This window comes from Rhodamnia argentea, chromosome 1 (assembly GCF_020921035.1).
Source record: "Rhodamnia argentea isolate NSW1041297 chromosome 1, ASM2092103v1, whole genome shotgun sequence".
Lineage (NCBI taxonomy): Eukaryota > Viridiplantae > Streptophyta > Magnoliopsida > Myrtales > Myrtaceae > Rhodamnia > Rhodamnia argentea.
Window position 1 is genome coordinate 25,726,009 of NC_063150.1, and position 4,845 is coordinate 25,730,853.

The window sequence follows — 4,845 nt, forward strand, 5'->3', positions numbered from 1 at the left end:
AAGTCAAACCCGAGAAGTCACTACAGAAAGAGACTGATGCTCCAGACCGGATCGTGGAACCGCCTTGTGCTTTCTCAGTCATGTTATGATGTTTTTTATGATTGTATTTTAATCTCTGACACGAGCACGTCACGGGTGAGTCACTTCTCAGTCATGTACATACCGTACTTATGTCGAGCCATTGTAGCGGGTCCAACGGAAGGGCAGCCGCATGTCATCCAACACGGAGGACACAATTGTCCACGATGGCGAAAAATGGCCAGTTGTCATGGGATGCGAACGGCCTGCTCGGGTACTCAGTTCCGTACGAAAGGAAACCGTCGAGGACACGAGGCGGGAATGCACTTCCTCCTATTAGGACAGAATGTAGCAGCGCCGGACAATGCAGGACATGATCACACGAGGGTAGAGCAAAACACTAGCATTGTGGAAACTGAAATTGGATAATCATTTGGCATCTTTGATGAAAATCTTGTTTCGTCTTTATGACTTGGGTTTGTCATGACAACTTGAAACCCACGAAATTATCTGCATTTACAGAAGATTGTGTCATGGGACTTCGTCTGCTTATTATAAGATAGGCTTTCAAGAATTTTAGGAGTTGTTAAACTTCAAAAACTTGCCCGACTAAAAACAAAAATCATACTGGGTGGCAAACCCCGTATTCCGACGACCGGTGGGAGGAAGAAAGAAGGAAAGAGAAAAAAAAATAAAAGATAAAATAAAAATAAGAAATTTGCAAAAGTAATATTATTAAAAACTGTCCATGTCAACGTACATATCGGCGATTTTCCGCCAAAATAGGCCGGATGGATCGAATTGATACAAATGCAAAAAGCTTATGACTCAAGTAGCACAAAAAAATTTAGGATTGAATTAACGTAATTGTAATAAGTTTAGTACTCTTTTGGTAATTCAGTTAATCTTCAACAATTAACCATGATCCGATCGGCCTTTGGAGCAAGAGCCGTAAGCTTTTACATTCTATTTCTTATATGCAAAAACTAACATTAGGATAAATTTCCTTCCTCATTTCAACTAAATAGTACCGACACCAATATGCGACAAGTGACACAACACGACACCACATGGCTACACATCAATTTTAGAAAATAGAGATATTCGACACATTGAGACACGTTGTATATAGAATTTTTATATATGCATAATATATTATTATTTCTATAAAATTTTTCACAAAAATAGAAAATTTACACAAAAGAAAGCTCTTATAGGAAAAAAATTAAACTTCTCGTCACGGGCACTCTTGTAATCCAGCAACCTTAGAATAACAAAAACAAATAACAAAGTAAAATGTGTAATAAAGTTAAGTCTTACGTGGCATGGTTATAAGATTCGAATTGAAAGTACAAGCCAGCAGGTTCCGAGGATCTCACATAAATGACCAACGTGTAAATTGGCAAAAGTAACGCACGTGAATGTAGTAAGACTATGATGCACTTGAATGGAGTAACCCTACTAGCATCAATTTGACTTGTCTTTTATCGGTAACTCAATTACCCAACCAAAACCTTCAAAAAGTAACGTATCTAAACAAAATCAAAATCACGAAACAGATCAAAAGGAACCCCGGTCCCATTTCATGAGCAGTTTACAGCCATCCATCTCAAAGGTAGAGAAACGGTTGCCACAATAGCCCATAATAACTGTACAAGTGTACAAGATAACGTCGGATTTCAAGTCAACTTGCCAACGTGTGATTGTAATTCCTGTATATAACAGATAACGATTCCAGGAAAGACGACAAGAATATCTGCTGAGATGACAGACCTGTTTAAGTAATTGCAATAAGCAGTTTGTTTAAGTTTCAGTAAAAAATGTTGCCAATAATAAATATTTTTCATTGATTAAATATTTCAAACGACACAAAAGCGATTATGTTTTGAAAAATAATTTTTGAATTATTTATTTTTTGCGAAACAAGCAAAGCCTCAATTTGCCTAATCCAAAAGAATTCCCCAGCTCTAGCCACTGTGGTCAATCGCATGAGACTGCACTTTGCCCGGAGATAAGGTCAAGGTCGACTCAGAATATTCAGCTACATAGTTGCAAATCTATTTCTTGATGGGATCCAATCGACAATTGAACTTCCTGGTGGCAAAAGGGAAAGCTTGGGTTTTGGGTATGATAGGGTAGGCCCACTATCCCCAGGTTTGGATGACGAGAAGATAACCGAAATAAAGCTGGTACAACCAAGACACAACCCAATCCAAGACCCCAAATCCTCTCTGATGGAAATTCAGGCATCTACTATTATTACTTCTGGTCACAACTCACTTTCATCTAGCAGTAGTACACATCCAAGGAGTAATCTCAACAATGGGCAACTCCAAACCCCGTTCTAGATTACGACAGGCAAACAAATAGCCAAGTGAGGCAAGAATAATCACAACTTGGTCAGGTCAGAAAGGTGACAACTATTCTAGAAGACGAGTTTGCCTACAAATCATTGTAACAGCAGAAGGTGAAGGAAGGACTTTTGCTGCACTAGATAAGTTGTCAAGGTCCATTTGCTACCTAGTGACCCTGAAAAACTTGAGAAAGCATTAACCGAAAGCTTCTTTCTCCCTCAAACGCTGTCATGTGGTCATCAAGATGGACTGAAACCTTGAGAGCTGCTGCGGTATGGTGGAGAAAACTGGTCCATATCTCTGCCAACAAAAAGTGTGGGAGCCTCCAAACAACATGTATTCGATGTGCAGACATAGATATAATTGGTAAACGGGATGATAAGAAAATCCAGCTATCCACCCTGCTACTCTAACATCATAATTTGGCAATTCCAGTAGAGTTCTTTCAGGTCCGGCGACAAATCAAGAGAATTTTTATTGTGCTCTAGGAATCTACATAATTTCAAGTCAAGCTACCAGAATGACCTGATAAACTCCTAAAAAAGTGAAGTAACTAGCACTCGACAAATATTAAAACAACAAATTGTGTCTTTTGTTTCTGTTCCCTAAGTTTCATAGGCTCTCTGCCTCATCACTGCACCCCCTCAAGGTCTCACTCACATCTTCATCTCTCAGAACAGTCTCACCACCAGCCACACCGGAGACGCCCATAAGGGTAGCTATCACCTACAGCAGGCACAGGTTGTGGGAACTAAGCTCTAATTTTTCTCACCCCCTTAGAGATGCCCACTTGACAAAGGGAAAAGGGAAAAGAATGTCCTAAACCCCTGATGTTTCTATTTCTCCTTTCACTTGTAGACTCGCTCCAAAAGTGCATTTTATCGAGAAGAATATGTAGATATTTAAGAATTGATGTATAAAAGAATGGAGGTTTAGAAGCTTAGGTGTCACCATACATTCACGTTGTCATAGAGCTCAACCAACGAAATGGCTAGCAATTTCAAGTTCTTTGGTAAAGCGAAACATGCTCTTTCAGACAAATGGACGATTAAAAGCTTCGTGCACTCTGTATCAAAAGAACTCTTTACTCAGTGTTTGGAGGGTTGGAATACTTAATTGGTGGTGCTCATATTCCGACTTCAATCCAAATAGAGAAACTTCCTCCAAATGGAGATTCTTATGGATGGTCATTTGCTCTCCTTATTTCTCAATCAAAAAAGTTATCACAGACATACAAAATCGTATTGGTTTATCGGAAAACTGTTAAGTAGACTGCGTTTATGTAAACTAACACCGTTGAATATGTCATTGCTATGATGGCGTTGATTTACATAGGTTAAATCTATCCAATAACTTCACCAGTCAAATGTTCAAGAAAATGTGTTATTTTATCATTAAGACAAGACCATTGTATGTCATACCTGAAACTGTAGTATTACACAGATGTCAAAAGGCATAATTCTTTCCATTCGCAGCATCTCTCTACAGAGTCCTTATATATGGTAAAAAACATCTACACACAGAAAAGATTCACCACGGCCAGTTCAATCTCCGTAGAGAAGCTATGGATACTTACTGAGAAATAGCTAAAGTAATTGTTGAAACACATAACCAGAACAGAGTATTATTCGATCTACCCTATAACAAGGGATTTTACTTCTTCTAAATACACTAAGTCTCAGCATGGAAAGCTTTGTTCTTTGTAAATAACTCCGTTTCCAACTTCCCACTTATATTGTCAAGCTTACTCAAATAAATCTCGAAATTTTCAGGCATGATAGAGAACCTGCTAATTGGGTTGCATTGATAGTGAATTTGCACCTAATTTGCTTGATAGGTTCCTTTTCAAACCTTCAATCTCTGCAAACATAAACAAACAGACTAGAGAGAGAGAGAGAGAAGGGATATAAGCCTGTGCTCCTGCACCTGCTCAATTAAAGAGAAGTACTTGAAAATGAGGAGCCGAAGTGTGACAACTTCTTTTCACCATACTAAACACCCCATCTTTAATTGTCATGATCTACATTACTTATTTCTGTTAATTTCCTTTGAGGATATTGGAGATGAGTTATTATGCAAAAACTGGATGCCCTTGACCTCTGAAGTTTCTCAGATGGAAAGATCATACATCTAGATGAAAAACACAGTCAGGTTTGCCTAAATAGCCCTTTTACTGCCCAGAACAGATAAATACAGGATTTACCACCCCAAGACTGTGAGAAGGAATACGATCAACATCAACTTTAACTCCTCTTGGCAACATTAGAAACTGGCGAAAAGCCGTTTGTTTGAGTCTCCTTAGCACTTCCTGCCAATCCATCTAGCATAACTTGAAGTGAATGGAAGGGCTTCTATTACGGATAACCAGTCAAAACCATTTCAAGAAAATGGAGGCAATCATGGAGATCACACAAAAAGATTATCCTCTTCATAAAAAGTAATTAAAAAGTGGACGTAAGCTTCAATTTGAATA

At 38.5% G+C, this 4,845-nt stretch overlaps 1 protein-coding gene and 1 long non-coding RNA gene across 9 annotated transcripts in view; one reads left to right on the forward strand and one right to left on the reverse strand.

Moving 5' to 3' along the window:
* The window catches only part of LOC115728661 (disease resistance protein RUN1-like), a 1,102,447-nt gene that overhangs the window by 565,256 nt on the left and 532,346 nt on the right, over positions 1–4,845 (reverse strand). The gene's annotated exons all lie outside the window — the stretch shown is intronic.
* LOC125313790 overlaps positions 1–4,845 on the forward strand; it is a 483,189-nt gene that overhangs the window by 19,892 nt on the left and 458,452 nt on the right. The window lies entirely within an intron of this gene.